This window comes from Athene cunicularia, assembly GCF_003259725.1.
Source record: "Athene cunicularia isolate RWA chromosome 4 unlocalized genomic scaffold, athCun1 chr4_part1, whole genome shotgun sequence".
Classification (NCBI taxonomy): Eukaryota; Metazoa; Chordata; class Aves; order Strigiformes; family Strigidae; genus Athene; species Athene cunicularia.
This window is the reverse complement of record NW_020799098.1, coordinates 27,467,862-27,486,700: the sequence shown is the minus strand read 5'-3', so window position 1 is coordinate 27,486,700 and position 18,839 is coordinate 27,467,862. Positions and strand designations below refer to the sequence as shown.

Genomic DNA, 18,839 nt, shown 5'->3' with positions numbered 1-18,839 from the left:
GTATAAGAGACAGCCCTCCCCCTGCCAAAGTCTAAAGCCCACAATCTGGTAGATGTATGCTTTGAAGTGTAGCTTGCTTGTAAGAGCTTCATACTTTTCACAGAAGCTGGAAGATGCTGCATGGAAAGGGTGCCTGCAGCAGTTAGTTTCCACTTGTACAAGGAACCACAACAGCCTGTGGAGCTCAAGGGAACGAGGTTTCTATTATATGTTCCTAACTCACTTTTCTTCACTGGATCCAACATATTTCAGCAGTATTACCTTTAGTGGATAACTGTCATTTCTCTTGAGTATGAAAGTAGAAAATATAAATATTTCCATCATTTTTGCCCTAAATCAATCTATGCAAACATGCAGTGGTTTTCATTTACACACATCTGTAAGTTTCCTTTGGGAAGAAACCCAGATAAGCTGGAGAAATGCTGGGTCAGCACAATCTTCTTGCTGCAGGAGCAGGTGGCAAAGGCCATTTGTGGCATGGAAAGCAGGGTAGGTGAGCAAAGGGGTGCCCGTGCCCCTCAGAGGTCTGTGCAGCTCTGCTGATGACAGTGGATATGACAGCACATTGCTAATCTGCTGGAGAGTGTGCTATGGGAAGGGTTACTCTGTGAAAAGTCCTTGGTACAGGGACATGATCCCAGCCTGTTTTGCTAACCTTCTAGCACACCTCAAAGGATGCTACCTCTTAGTCATGGAGAAGGCAGTGGCTTCAGGATTAGAGTTCATTTTTGTCAGTAGACTTGAGCATTTTTGCATGTTTTGTTCAGCAGAGGATGGGCAAATATATCTATATTTGATGAATACTATAAATAATGTAAGCAGATTATTTGAACAGAAAAGTTCTGTGGTCTCCTGGAGGAAGTGAGTCACTGCTTTCATGTTTTTTAGGTCCTCATATGGCATTTGAGAAGTCGCAATCACATGTTTGTTTTGTAATGTTCAAAGCTTTTGGTAAGAGTTCTACTTTTCTTTGACAACACACATATTACTTTGTGGGATGACAGGAATTTTTCTTTAATAACAATGTTGTTTTAAAAAAAGGTAATAAATGTTGACTTTTTTTTTTCTCTTATTGTGCTTTTGGTGCTTTCGCATGTGCCATGCTTTTCTTCCTCTTCTGTCATTTCTAGCTGGATGAAATTAAACACATGCCAAAGATATCTACCTCTGTACCATGTTTCTTTCAGCTGGTCTCGCTGAGTTTATATCAAGCTATTTCTTGATGTGTTCCTTCAGGGACTTCTTGGTTGGCTGTCTGGGAGCCACAGAAGTGCTATGGAAATTGCTCCTTCACTTTGTTTGATCCTAATGAATGCTGGGGTAGTGCTGGTCAAGAAATGCTTTCTGAGCCTCAGGGACAGGAATACACACTTTTTCTAGATTAGAATGCAAAACCATCTTGTGTTGATACTGATCATTACAGAAGCAGCTGTCATTTAAATTTTTTTATATTAAAGTTTAAGGGTATAATAAGACTTGCCATGGTGGACTGTTCTTTCATTCATGTTCAGTATGTACCAGCTTGATTACTGTCCTTAGCTTGCATTTAATTAACATCAGCCTCTGACGCTGGTAGGACAAATTTTCTCTTCAGCTACGTGGCATGAGAGTTCTGTGTCTTCATGTTTTCTTCTCACTCATCCACAGTCAGTAGACCAAAAATGTTCTGAATAAAATCCTGTATCTATGTAGGTGGGGGAAGCAGAGCTGAAATAGAAGTTATGTAGCTGTCTGAGATGAAGCAAGCCCGTAAGAAACAGCTACACCTCAGACAAATAAGTAGAAGCCCTGGCTGTTACTGAGTCCCTGTTAGAACAATGTTTAATACTGCATCTGTATAAGATTCAACAAATTAGCCCTACATGTTGGTTCTGGTCCAATGACTGGTATGGCAGGAGAAAGCAGCTTATTATCTCTCTATTCCTTAAAACTCCAGAACTGGAAGAAAGGACAGTTCATCTACAGGTAGTCCTTTTCTCCATCACTTTGGAAAATTGGAAAGATGTTTTATGCCTTCTGACCTTTCAAGTGCCTGTAGTACTGACAGGCACTATCTGGTCCTTTGGGGGAAACTTAGATGTAAGTGCCTTAGAACCTTGTGATAGCACATGTATGTTGCATCTCATAATAAATTATTCCTCATGAACACATGTCTACTGGAAGGAAAACAAAACTTGCCAAGTTCTTAATTAGTGAGGTTTCAATGAGTGTTAACTGATATATGGGATGTTTCTCTTAGTTAAGTCTTGGGTTTGTACTTCTTGTGCTGGCCAGACTCCCAGTAGCTTCATTGACAGTATGAACTTCAACCCTTGAATGAACAAGAACACGAGAAAGAAGGAGTTTAGAAAGGACCACCTATAGAATCTGATGACAAAGTCTAAGGGACTACATGGTACTGTAAGGCTTTTACAAAAGCCTTATGTAAATAGGTCATCTGCCCCACTGTGTGGTGGCAGATGTTAAAACAACTGTTTTGTAACCAAACTCTGCTCTGTGTTAAGAGCTGTCTACAGAGATTTGAGTCAAATCCCTGTGATAAACATCTTTGGAATGGTCTCATAAACATTGTGCCAAGCAAATGGAAAATATTTTTTTTTTAAATAGGAAATTAAAACCATACACAAAAATTAAATTGGCACATATATGAATGGGCACTATTAATTTGGCTGTTTTGCAGAATATGGTGTTGCTAATCCTTTGATTAGCATAAGACTCTGAGGCATTTTTAGTTTGGATTGTCAGCCCAGTTATACTAAGGTTATTATTTCTCTCTCCAAAGGACAGTTTTCTGAACAAAGGTCTCCAGGCAAACACATCGGGAATCTGACATGTGATACCAACAAACTCTCTAAGCCTTCCATGGTTTGGAAAGGGAAAGTAGAAAAATAATCCCTGGAAAATGTCCTGATGGAGATTTGTTTTCTTTAAGTGTTTTTTTTTCTTTGACATACTATGGACCTTCATGCAGATCATGGTGTCAATTGCCTTAACTCTCTGGACCATTAACAGTTCTACAATTACACCCAGGACTTTAAAAGACAGACACAAACCCCAGATATATGCCAGGTGCTGAAACAGTCCCAAAGAGTACATCTGTGGGTTTTAGCACTTTTTAAAAAATTAGGCCACTTATTTCAGGACTTAAATAAGAATTTGGAAACAAAGAGAGACAGACTGTGTGAAGAGGGAGACACCTTTTTATTTCTATTCTCTTCTATGGTTTTAGACTTGTTTGAATTCTACAGCTGTAGTCACGCTGTCCCTCTCAAACATACTTGTGCAGGTGACAATGAGATAGTAGACAGCTGGCAACATCAAGATGTGCACACACAACAGGCACTTGTGTCAGATGTCATTTGAGTCAAGTTGGTGATGGATTTCCCAACATTTGTGAGCTGGGCTGGAAGGGTAGTGACAAGCCTCCCTGGAGTCTCCTTGTTCATAGGGGGATTAAAACTGTGTGAGGATTGTTACAACAAATAGAAAAAACATGTCAGGTTGAACTTTGGTAAATCAGGAAGAGAAAAGCCAATCTCTCATCTCAGTTGGCATGAAGATAATTAAATATGAGAGTTAATAGATAGGGATAAAAGAAAAGACAGGAGCAAGGACATAGTATCTAGATTGGAGAGGCTGTGTATGAGTTTCTAGAGAGCATAATGGATCTAGATTTTATCATTTGTATGTCTTAGATGTTAAAACCTGGGTCCTTAATTATGAGTGTGGTCCCACAGAATTAGGGAAGCAGAAATAATTATTTTAAGTTTTAAACCAGATTTGGCTAGCATGGATTTTTGTGTTTGCATAGAAAAAAATCCTAGAAGGCGCTCATACACTATACAACTGCAAGGATCAATGCTACCTTTTCCTGAAGAGTTTAAGAAAGGAAGCAAGGAAGAAAGTTAAACATAAGGTTGGTTGTACTTTCTGAATAAACATAAAAATAATTAGAAAAGGCAAAAAGACAGCCAGCCAGTAGAAGATAAGACTCTTGAGCTATGTTCACAGGGCTTATTAAAGAGGTGAATGAAACTGCTGGTAGATGAGTATCTAGTTGACTGAAAGGAAGAGAGAAGAAAGGCTACCAGGGCTACTGGTTGCTATTAGAGCACCAGGCTACTAATTTCCGAATCTAAGTCAAAACTCAGAAACCTAATTTTAGGCTACAGAGTTTTGACATCCAAGACGACTTTTGAGCCAGAACACAGCCTTGTCCACACATGAGGACACACTGTCTATCCTGTGTTGTTGATGCTAAAATCACTGGGAAGAGATGAGCATGTTGCAATGTGTTTACACAGCGCTTCATTGAGGGTGCTAACAGCTACCTCATCATAACAAAATATAATTCTAAATGATTTTCATTTATTTGTTATCACATTAAGTCCCTTAGAGGTCTTAGCACTAGGTTTATCCTTGCAATGCTTGCTGAGGTATGGAAGTTGCTCTGGAAACACTGGTTGTCATATAGGCCTGATAGGGACAGAACATGTCAGAATGTGAAATTGTTTCACTGTGATTTAAAAAATTCTTTTGAATTTTTAGTAATAAATAAGTTTCCACATAAGCTCAATTGTTTTATTTTAAATAATTACTGTGTATAATCAATTTGGGACTTGGCTTTAAAAGAAGTTGACTCAGTCACAGAAATTAAGCAACTGTGCTGAGAGCAGTCAGTGGTGCCAGGGTGTCATCTTGTCTCAGAACAGGTGGCAAGATTTACCCAGGAAGACAAACTCTTTAAAGTCTCTTTAGATGACCCTCTGCTGCCTGGGTACTTTGGTTTCTGTTAAGCTTAGCACTGCAGTTCCCTAGCACAGAGACTGAGCTCTGTTAAGACTAAAGAGTGTGTGTAACAGAGAACTGGAGAGAGAGGATTTAATGAGCTTGTGGAGAGCCTGTTGGCAGGCATCCTCTGTACCTTCTTATTCAGTCCTGTGAGGCCAGTGGGAGTGATGAAGGAGGGCTCCTGATCGGGAGCTGTGGATCTGGTAGCTGCCTCGCCATTGCTGTACTGAGGTAGCCTTCCACCTTACCTGTTGGGGCAGCCCTTACAGCCTGTTTCTGGAACAACCTGCTTACCATTTTTTGGGATGTGCACAGGTATGTACACAACTGCTGATGGTCATTTAATATACTAAAGACTTGATTTAGTTTCCTACTTTCAAGGTATCAGAGAGGTTCAGTGCCACCTGTACTTTCAAAACAATGGGGGACATCTTGTGTGTGAGTTCTCTGAAGGACCACACGCACGAGATGGCAACAAATGAGGCACTTGATAGACCAGTAACAGCATTTGAATAGTAGCTGAAATTTGGGCACTTGCTAATGAAAACATTGATACCTATTGGCTCACTTAAAGAAATTTCTTGAATTACTCAGCTGAAGGTAGGCTACTAGTTATAATTCCCCGAAATATCATTGTTTTGTTAATTTATTATTTCTCAACACTACTTTTTCCTAGCTTTAGTTGGGTGGTGTTTCACTGGTCCTGAAATATTTTGGATGTTTTTATTGCTGTTCTGGTTCAGCTAGGATAGGGTTAAGTTTCCCCAGAAGGGAGTGGGAAGCGATCTCCAGGCGGGTTATTCATACCATGCTGAGGTCAGGTCTGGCGGCAGCAAAGCTTTCCTTTGTGGCTTGGGGCACAGAAAGCACGCACGGCGGGCTGGATGTATCCTTGAGGTATTTGTCTGTAAATCCTTTGTCTTGTTTACTGTTATTACTGTTTGTTGTTGTTACTATCGCTATTGTTGTTGTTCAGATTGTTTATTACACTGTTGTATTAAATTTCCTCTTATTTTAACCCAGGGTTTGTGCCCTACTTATGTCTGAGGGGTGGGGGAGGGACAACAGCAACGTGGTCTCCAGTCCCGGCAGGGCCTAAACTATCACAATTACTTATTCTTATTTTTAAGAAGTTAATATACACTGAGTCTATCAAGTTCAGATAGAAAGCCCAGAAGTACTGTATATTAGGATTAGTTCAGAGAAGGTTGAAATGGGTGACCAGTGTTTCCTGCTGCTGGTCTTTAGGGGAAAACTAATTTCTCCGACAGTAATCTGTTGCACCTACTGTCAATGTGACATGTATTCTTTGTTTTGAGTGTAATGACTTAATTCTTACAGTACTTCTTAATCCTTCATTGGTCAGTTCATCTATTTTTGTACAATATCTTGAGCACTTCTTCCTCCCAACTCTGATCTTTTTCTGCTACTGTGGCTTTCTCATTCTCTGCTTGAGCTGACTGGTTAAGATAGACTGGAGGCACTGGCACAGGTGAATACTTCTTTCCAAACTATGGGCTGTCTGTTGAAAAATTCAGTAAAATGAGCTGTCAAATGGTTCATCTGGAGAGAGTCTGAGATGCTGTGGCAAAGCAACACCATGTGATAAATGTGAAATTTGACGAGGGCTAAGTAAGTTGGTGGCCTTTGAGCTCAGGAATATTCAACTCAGAGTACTGGACCCATAAATTGAAGCTGCAGACTGTGTAAAATAAATGGGATCTGTGGTCACCACCATCATTAAAATCCACCCTTGGTTTTTGTGCTTCCTATGTCACACTGTTGCTAAGTAATAAAAATTTAATTCCTTGTGAAATGAAAATCATTCTAGCCCTAAAATGCTGTAGGAATTTTAAAATATATGGTTTATTGGCAGCTGCATCCACCATGCCATGCTATACTTTTCTACTTTGTACGTGCTATTTAGCCACACCAGAGTTTTCTTTACTATTTTAATGATTCCTTTCATGCTTTCAGTGGCTTGCTTTGCAAGACAGCTAGGCTAGCCTTAGTATAGATTTACTGCTGCTAAAATATGTCATGAGAATAATGGGATTAACTGTACAGGTGACAGGTAAGGCTGATCAATCTATCATAAGCAGTTTCAGAAATTAATTAATTTTTATTTTCTGAATGACCTTCATAAGCCACCTATGCCTGATATCTTTAGATGCTGAAAATCTAGACCTTCAAGCTATATACTAAACTCTGAAAGGAGGGGGGGGGGGGGGAAAAAAAAGGTGGGGGGATTTTAACAGACTATTCCAAACCAGTCCCAATATACCATTAACAAACAGTTTTGAATGTCTTTTTGCAAATTAATAAGCTATTAGAAGTAAGTAGTAAAAACTTACAGTATCTGTGCAAGAATGATTGTGGTGAGCTCATACTAACTTTCTCATGTTTCTTCTTGGTCTTTAACGTCTCTATGCCTCAGTTCACTCACCTGTAAAATAATAAATCTTGCCTATTTCACAGGCCTGTTCTGAGCCTTAATTAATTGCACTCTTGAAAGAACTATTATACTATAACTATTATACAGTGATACATAAAATGTCACATTGTATTGGTGTAAGAAATGAAACATCCAAATAGCCATATGTGAAAAGGGATATGTCTCTTGAAGGCACTTTTAGCTTTCTGTGCTGCAGTAATTTGAGAAGCAGAAAGGAATAGAAATGAAAAAATAAATCTGTATAATGTTTCTTTTGGTGCTAACTTTGGAAGACTTGTTTAAATTGGGAATGTGTAGACTTCAGAAACTAGAGACAAAACGAAGACTGCACAGTGTCCTCAGCCTAGAAATGAGGGACTGGAACTCAAATATTGAAGGCATCCTGCTAATCTACCACTTACTACAATATACCAGCTGAATCCTTTGAAAAGCTATAGCTTTTGGTACTAGAAATGATGTCTTTGTAGTCAGTATCTTTTCTGAGACCTTTTTATGCTTCACAACCAATGCAAAGTCAGTCTATTTGTCATTGCCTGAGGAACTGCAAGCATTTCGTTTCTCTGAAGGCCCACAGCATTTCAGTACATTTCTGCTTGGATTTTCGGTAACCTTGCAAGCTGAAGTGATTTTTGGATTGCTTAGGAAGAAAACTGCCTTTTCATCCTTTAAAGTAGTTCAGATATAGCAGCAACTCTCAACTCAATTAGTATCTATTACTTAAAACGCTCCCTGCAGCTACCCTACAGTAGAGAATTAACATTTGGTTAAGAAATTTGCAATTCCTTGATGCATATGCCAGAGGGAAACACACACACACACGCACACACACGTGTATATACACATATATAAAAGAGGGGGTTTTGATATCTTACAAAGTCACCCTTTGATTTAAATTGATGGATGTCCCTAAAGAAGGAGGTGTTGGAAAAGGTCTAAAAAAACCTGGATGCTCATTGTTCCATGGGACCAACAGGAAAAAGGTGCTAGGAATCCTAAAAATGCATAGGTACCTATTGGGCTATAGCAAAAGGAAAATATAGACAGGGATGTTGGAAGACTGTGTTCAGGTAGAACCCCCAGGTGATGACTACAAGATTATTTTTGTGAGCTCTGTTCAGCTATGCTACAGCTGAGGGGGACAGTCTATGCTTTGCCCTGAGACTAGCACAGAAGGAATCAAAACCATGAATGAATAAACAGAAGGAGAGAGCAGTGGATATTGTCTACCTAGACTTCAGTAAGACTTCTGATGCTCTTCCTTACAATCCTCATAGAGAAGGTGATGAAGTATGGACTGGATGAACAGACAGTGATGTGGATTGAAAACTGGCTGAACAGCTAGGCCTGGAGCATGGTGATTAGTAACACAAAGTTTAGCTGGAGGCCAGTATCTAGCGGTGTACCCCAGGGGTTAGTACTGGGTCCAGTCCTGTTCAACTTCATCATGAATGGCCTTTGTGATGGAACAGAATGTACCTTCAGCAAGTTTGCTGATGACACCAATCTGGGAGGACTGACTGATATGCCATAGAGAGTCATGCTGCCATTCAAAGGGACCTTGATTTGCTGGAGAATCTCATGAACTTCAATATGAATTGCGGAGTCCTGCATCTGGGGACAAATAACCCCATGCACCATTATAGACTGGAGGACACTCACCTGGGAAGCAGCTTGGCAGAAAAGGACCTGAGGGTCCTGGTGGACGCCAAGTTGAACATGAGCCAGCAAGGTACCCTTGCCGCAAAGGCTAATGGTATCTTGGGCTGTCTTAGATAAAGTTATTGCCAGCAGGTCAAAGAAGATGATTCTTCCCTCCCTGCTCAGCAGTGGTGAGGTCACAACTGGAGTGCTGTGTCCAGTTCTGAGCTCTCCAGTACAAGAGAGAGATGGACACACTGGAGAGAGTTCAGCTAAAGGGCCACAAAGATGATAAAGGGACTGGAACTTGTCTCATATGAGGAAAGGCTGTGAGAACTGGGATTGTTTAGCCTGGAGAAGAGAAGGCTCAGGGCGGGATCTCATCAATGTATATAAATATCTGAAGAGAGGGTGCAAAGGGGACAGAGCCAGACTATTTCCAGTGGTGCCCAGTGACAGGACAAGGATCAAGAGGCACAAACTGAAACACGGGAGGTTTCTCCTGAACATCAGACAAGAATTTTTTACTGTGAGGGTGACCGAGCACTGGCACAGATTGCCAAGAGAGGTTGTGGAGTCTCCAGCTTTGGAGATATTCAAAAGCCATCTGGGCATGGTCCTCACAACATGCCCTCTGTGGCCCTGCTAGAGTAGAAAGGTTGGACCAGATTACCTCTGGAGGTGCCTTCCAACCTCAACGATTCTGTGATTTTTATCAATGTATAGTCTACATTTGCTTAAAAGCTTGCAGTTTTTAAGTGGTTTAAATCCTGGATGTTTGTGCAGCCACAATGTCTACTGAGGAGAATCTGGCCTTTCTGACTTATGGAATCACCCTTCACCAATACATGTTTATGCTGTAGATGGAACTGTTTACTGAGATCACCCAAAAGGTGAATTAGGTTCAAATGGGTTTATCTAATCTGTACTGCTTCACACATTCAGCTAGCACACTGCATGCTGCATTAGCTGCTTTCTGCCTTATTACCCTATAAAGCTCTGAATGTTTTGGGACTTTGTTATTGCAGAGAATTGGCTTTCCAAATCTGATACCTCTCCTGCTGCAATTAGTGTTAATGTTTGAACTAACAACCAGTTTTAAAAAGAGATGGGATAAAGTGGAAACATCTCATGAACAGTAATAATCTGTATACCTTTTTTCTTCATATCATAGCAAGCTGAGAAGTGAGAAATGTGGGCAGGTGAAAAAGAATGTGACCTGCTCTGGGGACTATGAGCTGATACATGGTTTTAAGAGGTGTCTATTATAAGCAAGGGAAATCTCCAGGCATGCATTCCTCAGAAAGAACTTGAAAATCTTGAAACCTTATTTTTTGTTCATTTAACTTCTCAGTGAAATTTCTGGGTACATGACTTGTCTCCTCCCCCTACTTTTGTACCTTTATGAAGACTAGCCCAAAAGTTTAGTGGCAAAGACATTCACTGGCAGGGTACACTGGTCGTGTGATGAGCTTAACTAGCCAAAACAGTTCCCAGAGTTCCAGACATTTTGCTTTGACCTCTACATATAATTTCTGTGATTTGGGTAGAAAGATGACAATCATTCTATTGATGTCTGTTGTTGTGCCTTATAACATGGGCTGTTAAAACCAAGCATCCATGTATGTGTCTAGGAAGCCTTTAGAAGATCCATTCTGAAGGGAATTTGATAGAGATGAACAGCTCCATACACTAGTATGATACGAACTAGACTCACTCCTCATACTGAAAGTGAGATTAATTAGATTTTTCTATTTACTTTAAATCATAGACATCACATTTATTTCAATCCAGTTTAAAAATAATGAAATTAGTGGAATTTTCTTCATGTGGAATATGTTAATACACAAGGTAGATAATCTATATTCTGAAGTGTTGGTTTTGTGGTGCTTTCTAGCAAGGTTAACGGGTAAAGATCTGTGGTAATAAATAACTGTACCAAGTAGTCTGACATTGAAATGAGTACAAGGAATAAATCTAGTGCTAATCAGGTAAGACATATCAAAATGATGTTGCTTAATCACCTGTTGTGTTATTATGAGGAAAGCCTAGAGAAGCCAGTAGCGGTCACTGAAGATTACTTTAATGTGTAACATTTAGCCAACAGTAGGAAACTTGGGAATTTTGTTTTAGGATTTGAAATGTCTGCAAAACTGTTTTCAAAAGAGAAATGGAGAGTTATATAGTACAGTGCACAGTTGTGTTAAGTGAAATCTCTGGTTACATGAAGGTTATTTCAAGATTAGTGTCTCAAATAGTTCACAGCTGAACCTAACCCCCAGAAGTGGCAGCTGATGACAGACCATGTAATACAATAATGAACACAGAGCACTGTGGCAGCAGTGTGAATCAGAGATCTACAGCTGTGATGGATATAAGAGAAGTCTCTGTTTTCTTTGAACTCTTCCTTTTTTTCTCTGATATCACCCCTGCAAAAGCTTCAGATTATAAAATCGGTTAAGAATTTTTTTTTCAGCTACAATAGTAGCCTTTGTAGTTAGAAGGAACAAATTCACGCAACCCAAAGGACAGATGATTTCTAAACCATGTAACAACAGCTTTCAAAAAATACTACACTTCCTCTAGGAGGAAAAGTTGTGGTTGGTGTGCAATTGCTGGGTGGACAGCTGACCAAGGTACTGACTACTGGAATGGAGGAATGTACCTCTGCAGGTTTGTGGTGGCACAATAATGCAGTGAAGGGACAGCCCAGTATGTCCTGCAAGACTCTGACTGGGTGCTCCTGGTTATAAAGATGTGACACCCAAGAAAGCCACATCTGGTAAGTTGAAAACTCAGGTGTAGTCTGAAGAACTGGAAAGATCCCATGGAAAAGAGAGTATTTCTGAAAGTCTGTGTGTGTTGGGAAAGATGCTGAAATTAACTGCACTAAAAAGGGAATTTGCAAGGGAGAAGGGACTAATCAGTCCCTGAATCCATTTCATGCCTGCAACAAGTTGAACTTAACAAAAATTTCAAGGAAATATTACGGTTTAGCAGTGGTCAAATGTGCCATTGCCTTTTACTTCATTTACTATCTACCCCTGTTATGAAGAAATTTTAATAAACCAGGTTCCCAAAGAGCAAACACCATTGGCAGTATGATGTGATGAACTACCCGAACAGGATAATCCTGGCAGATTTGCAAGGCTCTGCCTTGAGAGGTGCAATCACAGCATGTCGTGGGTGGAGAAGTGCTTCTGTGAAGGGCTTACTGTACAGCCTGGCCTGAAATCATGGCACCTAATGACTGTGAAGATTTTATCTTGGTGAAAAACAAGTCTCTGGCCTACCTGGAAAGAGCGTAACACAAGTCAGGGAGGTTTCAGATGCACTTGAATTGTGGCAGTTGTTGCAAAGGGTGTAAGGCAACCTTGAAAAGCCTTGTTTGCCTTTAGAGAGTCTTTAATGCAGAGCCATTACTTCTAGATAGTACAAAAAACGCTTAGGGCAACACACTGAAAAAATAAGAAAAGCAGCAGAAATTATGATGATTACTATACTTCAAAAAAAGCTGTATTTTTGAGAATATTTGGCTTCTGGCTGAAGAGAATTTATTAAGCTAATAACTCCTCTCCTGGCTGGAACTGATCGAAACTGCCACAAGGAGGACACTGACACCAGTGTCAGGCAGTCTGGGATCACTCTAAGTATCAGCCTGAGTTACAGTTTTGTTTCCCGCTATAATGGATCTGACCAAAGATATGTGGCCTGTCAGGGCTCTCTGCATAGTAAGGTGGGGCTATTTCTTTTTCTCTGGCTCTTGTAGCCAGGTTTCCATAGCTTTTGCCTGCCCTGCTGGGGAATAAAGCATCACAGTGAATAGATGGGGCAGCTGAGCTGTTCCTTCAGAGACCTTGTGTCCACCTCAGACACAAGGCCCCTGGGAGCTGCTGTACCAACTCATTCCTCAGAGGGTGACATTTTAGCCTTGAAATTCTATCTTGGGAAGACAATGATCTATAATATATTGCTTACTCTACTCTTAAAATAACAGGAAGAACAAAATGCCACAGTGAAATTAAGCAAGGGAATGGGTAAACCATGCTAACATGCTTGGAAAAAAATAACACCCAAAAAAGCAATTGTCAGTGTCAGAGTTCCTTGGCTGTCATAGTCAATTGTACAAATCCTGATGATGTTATGTCTGCAGCAGGTCTTTTTATTATTTATGATGGACTGTGGGGAATTTGCCTTTTAGTAGGATTTTTTTTGATGCTACCATCTTTTTTCCCCTAGGCTGTTTCAGGTTTTCTGAGAGCTTTGTTGCAGTGTCTTCTCAGATGGTCCATACATTTTCCTGTATCTGCTGCTGTAATGCTTATTTTGATTGGGAGCTGACACCAGACTGAATGTATACATTGAATGCAATGCTGTATGTCATGTCTTCTCTTAAAGAAGTTGCGCAGAGAGATGAGCTTTGTGCAGTAAAATTTTGTTACTGGTCTTCCAGAAAGAGTGGGCCTTCAGAAACAGGTTGTGATTTCCCAGAAATATGAAGAGCTGTGTTTGGTGTAAGAGTGATGGATTAGGCAGACTATTTGAAACCTGACAAAGGAAGCACTCTGTAAATTAAAGAGATCAGCTCAGATCTGCTTTTTTTAAAGATCTGTACACACAGAAATTTTGAGCAAGGACATTAGGCTGCAGTGTTGCTCATGAGAACAGATCATCACTGCTCAGCAGTCGTGAGGACAAGACACTGTTACCTAGCAACTTCTCAGAGCTGTCTTTTATAAATCCATCCTGTCATGGATGTCACATATACGCCACAGTTGGTCTTTACAAATTTTGCACCAGGTAGTACTGCCAAATATATCTTCTTAGCAGTAGCATCCCTGGCTGGTATTAAATCACAACAGCACAGGTTGTTCTTGCCCTACCTGCTTACACAGCAAGGCAAGGGCTCTGATTAGTTCTTTGTGTAAATTACCAACCTGATTGTTTTCAGAGATGAAGCAGCATCTGTGGGAGCTGTCACTTGACCTCCCTCTTCTTTCTTGTAAATTGAGAAAGAATGATCTGTGTTGACTCCTGTGCCTATAAGCTGCTCTTCATCTTTTGTTGCAAGAGGTGATTATAAGCTGTAACTCTGTCTTCTTGAGTTTCTTCTTGAAAAAAAACCCTTACTCTGGTTTAGTATTAAAATCTGAAATGAGTAAGTAGAGAGTAGAGTGCTTTTTATATTGCATACAGATCAACATTCTTGACTCCATGTGATGGGAAGCAACTATTATGTTAGTTTCCCTTCCAAAAAACAGATGACCTGGACAGTTATGATGAGATGCCTTTCTCCGTTCTATGCAGACTTTAGCCCATGTTTCAAGCAGCTCAAGCTACGGAAGCCAGTAAAAGGGTTTTCAAATCTATTTTGACAAAAGTATGTTACGGGTTTTTTTCTTCCAATTTAACTTGTGGGATTATTCAGAGTATATTGGCTTTGTGTACAGGTGTTTGTTCTGAGTAGAAAACGGGTGGGTAAGTACCCTGACAATGCAGTGTTGAAAGTATCTCACTACAAGGTAAGTGATTCCTGCTCTGTTGTCTTCCTTTAGTTGTCTTTGTGTCAAGATCTTGTAAACTCAAGAAACAGTCTGAAAAATGGGACGTGATTTAGTTAAGGATGCATTCAAATTCTTGTCTACACCCAACAGGAATACTGAATGTGCAAATACAGGACAGCGAAAAGATAACAGCTCTGAACAAAAGGATCTGTGGCTTACAAGATGAATGTGGACTGATGTCAAGCTGTTGCAGAAATTAAAAAGGCATATGCTGTAGTGGGATGTGTAAAGAGAAAGAACCTGCAACATCTCGTATTTGACATAGTACAGAGAAGACACAGAGGGGATGTGATACCAGTCTTTAAATACATGAAAGGCTGCTGCTGATTTCAGTGGCTAAGTCAAGATGTGATGGACTTAAAATGCAGCAAGGTAGATTTCAGTTAGTAAGGTGAAAACTTTCTAACACTGTGGATACATTTTGCATCAGTTGCTTCAGGATGTTACAGAGAATCAGTCACTGGCAGTTTCTAAGTACCTATTAGCCAAAAGTAAGGTGCAAGTGCTATACCACTACTAACCCTGCCTTGGACCATCCAAAGTAATGGACTGTATGACCTTCTTAGGCTTCTCTGGCATTATGCCAATATGTATAACAGCATTATCTCATTATCAAGATAGTACTTGTTAAGAGGCTGGAAAGAAGTTAAAATATTTTTAGAGTACTTTTATTTTACAATTACCCAAGCATCTATTCATGCTAATTTCTAACATCCCAGTACTAAAAGCTTATAATAACATCTAAAGAAAGTGTCCTAAATACAGAGAGAATGATCCCTGTGATACAAATCAGCCCCTGTTACCACAGCTGCAGGGCTACCCTGAGCTGAAGTCTTGGTTTTGGGGTTCTCCCCCACTCCCAACACTTTACTTTTATTCTCTCCTATTATCTCTTCTAACTGTGCAAGACTTCCTACAGACAATTCCTCCAGCTCCCTTTACCATGACACACAGTTAGTCTTTCAATCTTGCCATGGCAGGTGGTACGTTGTCATCAGGACCACTCATTCTAAATTGTGCACCAAAGACAATGGTGACTGGACAGAAAAAAATGTGCTCTTTAATACAAGCTGGATTCCTACACAACTTTCTTTTGGCTCACTTGTTTGCTTTATCTGAATATTAAGTCTTGTGATTTAGATTATAAAGTCTTTGAGTCAAAGCTTCCACCTACTGTTTGATTAATGTCTTGCATGTGGCTTTTTCCTCTATGTGAAGATAGCTGTAGTCTCTCTTTGGTACTCTCTCTCACTTGCTCAGAGTGCCAAAGACCATGGATGAGCTTAATAATCGGAATGATTTCAGGTCAAGTACTTGGCAAGAAATGTGAGTAGAGCACTCATTCTGGAAATGGCCCTAAAAAACAGAGCTTGATTAATTAATACCTGATTTCCAGTTAAACATTTAATAAATCTCATCTTTTATGCTATGTTATAGAGAATATGTGTGGCATATGAGAGTGGCCAGCTGGTTAAGACACACACTGTGCTGTTCAGCATATTGGCCAGCCAGTCAGTGTGCAAATGAAGCATCTGCCAAGCTGTCTGTGAGGATGGGACAACACAGGAAAAAAAAAAAAAAAAAAAAAAAAAAAAAAAAAAAAAAAGAAGAGGGCATGTAGATAAAGAAGGTAGAGGGGCAGTAGCAATGATAGAAGAGAAAATAAGCAGTTTAGCAGTGAGGAGAAGGGGCTGCAGCCATTGCTTATCAGGTGAAGCCTTTAAATATTGAACCCACTTGTTTTGAGTTGATTATTCCTGGTTTATCATCTGAATTTTAGTGCATCATAAATTAGCTGTTGTTTCACATGAAGACATTGGCTGGAGCCAAGATAAAACAGTTTGCTCACCAGTTAGTTGCTGGGCAAAGTGAACTGAGTGCTAGCTAAGGGTTAGATCACAGCATATGATATATGGGGAAACTGCTCTCATTCACAGTAGAGTATTAATTAATTAGAAATGCTTCTTTTGGCCCAGTGAGCTATACTGGAAGACAGCAAAAATTTTAAAAAGTGAGTCAGAAACACTAGTCATTGAGCAACCAGAGGATCTTGACAAGAAAAGGAGTGAGACCTGTCAGAGGTACAGACCTAAAGAAGATTCTTGGAATAATATTAGTCCTTGCAAAATCCAGGATTAAGTTCTTGGTAACATAAGAGAAAACAAGCTCAGAGCAAATGGTATGTTTCTTATATGGAACTTTTATTATCGTTCTCTATCAAGTGCTTCATTCATTGATCAAACTATTTTAATTAAACCCCTTGTGACAACATATATCCACAGTCTGTTCAGTCAACCCAGCAACTGAGCTCAGAGCATCTGGCTTTTTCAAGCAGAAATGGATATACCTCCCTGTCTTGAAGCTTTACCAACAAAAATGAAGTGCTGCCACGTGCACCATTAACACAAGTATAGAGCGGTAAGGTGCAGCATTTTATTCTATCAAATATAACTTCAGTAATATAGCCCATTTTTATATTTTTGTGTTTGACATAACTTTTTTTTCTTTTTACAGAAAGCTTTAGTTTGTGCCTTTTTATAACTGATACATTACAAGGGTCTCTTAACTGCCACCATTCCTTTAAATTTCAGCCCCATAAGCCTTGACTGATGCGGTTTTCTTCAGTTGAAAGTAATTTCAATTTGAAATGCACACAGAAAAATGGGACTTTTTTTTTTTAACGCATCAGTGCAAGTCTGACAGCACTAGGTGCCTCTAAGACCTAGTGCTTCTATGACTTAATTTCACAAAGACCACAAATTAAGCTTAACATCTGAAATGAGTGGGATTTGTTCTATCTTCCCTTCACTGTGTTTCCATGCTTGAGAAATCAAGGGCATGGGCAACGAGAAGCCACACTGTGCTCCTGTTCATCCCCTGGATGAAGTGATGGGGCCACAGGGACTTGAGGCCATGGCATGAAACAGAATCACAGAATTGTCTAGGTTAGAAAGGACCCTGAAGATCATCTAGTCCAACCGTTAACCTAACACTGACAGTTCCCAACTACACCATATCCCTTAGTGCTATGTCGACTCTACTCTTAAACACCTCCAGGGATGGGGACTCCACCACCTGCCTGTGCAGCCCATTCCAATGCCTAACAACCCCTTCTGTAAAGAAATGCTCCCTAATATCCAGTCTAAACCTCCCCTGGTGCAACTTGAGGCCATTCCCTCTTGTCCTATCGCTTGTTACTTGGTTAAAGAGGCTCACCCCCAGCTCTCTGCAACCTCCTTTCAGGCAGCTGTAGAGGGCGATGAGGTCTCCCCTCAGCCTCCTCTTCTCCAGACTAAACACCCCCAGTTCCCTCAGCTGCTCCCCGTACGACCTGTGCTCCAGACCCTGCACCAGCTCCGTTGCCCTTCTCTGGACATGCTCGAGTCATTCAATGTCCTTTTTGGAGTGAGGGGCCTCACCAGTGCCGAGTACAGGGGTCAGATCCCTTCCCTGTCCCTGCTGGCCACGCTATTGCTGACACAAGCCAGGATGCCATTGGCCTTCTTGGCCCCCTGGGCACACTGCTGGCTCCTGTTCAGCCGGCTGTCAATCAACCCCCCCAGGTCCCTCTCTGACTGGCAGCTCTCCAGCCACTCCTCCCCAAGCCTGTAGCGCTGCTGGGGGTTGTTGTGGCCCAAGGGCAGCCCCCGGCATTTGGCCTTATTGAAACTCCTCCAGTTGGGCTCAGCCCATGTCTCCAGCCTGTCCAGGTCTCTCTGCAGAGCCTCCCTACCTCGAGCAGATCAACACTCCCACCCAACTGGGTGTCATCTGCAGACTGACTGAGGGTGCACTCGATCCCCTCATCTAGATCATCAATAAAGATGTGAAACAGGAGTGGCCCCAAAACCGAGCCCTGGGGGACACCACTCATGACCGGCCAACAACTGGATTTAACTCCGTTCACCACAACTCTTTGGGCCCGGCCATCCAGACAGTTTTTTACCCAGCAAAGCGAGTGCCCATCGAAGCCATGAGCAGCCAGTTTCTCCAGGAGAATGCTGTGGAAAATGGTGTCAAAGGCCTTACTGATGTCAAGGTAGACAACATCCACAGCCTTTTCCCCATCCAATAAGCAGGTTGCCCTGTCGTAGAAGGAGATCATGTTTGTCAGGCAGGACCTGCCTTTCATAAACCCCTGCTGACTGGGCCTGAGCATCTGGTTGTTCCGCCTGTATTGTGTGATGATACTCAGGATGAGCTGCTCCATCAGCTTCCTGGGCACTTAAGTCAAGCTGACAGGCCTGTAATTTCCCAGATCATCCTTCTGACCCTTCTTATAGATGGGTGTCACACTGGCCAATTTCCTATCTGTCGGGACCTCCCCGGTCAGCCAGGACTGCTGGTAAATGATGGAAAGCAGCTTAGCGAGCACCCCAGCCAGCTCCTTC

General features: G+C 41.0%; 1 protein-coding gene across 1 annotated transcript in view; it reads right to left on the bottom strand.

Moving 5' to 3' along the window:
* Positions 1-7,231, bottom strand: part of GABRB1 (gamma-aminobutyric acid type A receptor beta1 subunit) — a 98,399-nt gene extending 91,168 nt beyond the window's left edge. Inside the window, exon 1 of the mRNA XM_026846695.1 lies at positions 7,146-7,231. The gene's annotated coding sequence lies outside the window, so the exon portion shown is untranslated. The remainder of the gene's footprint in view (positions 1-7,145) is intronic.
* Positions 7,232-18,839: the final 11,608 nt, after the last annotated feature.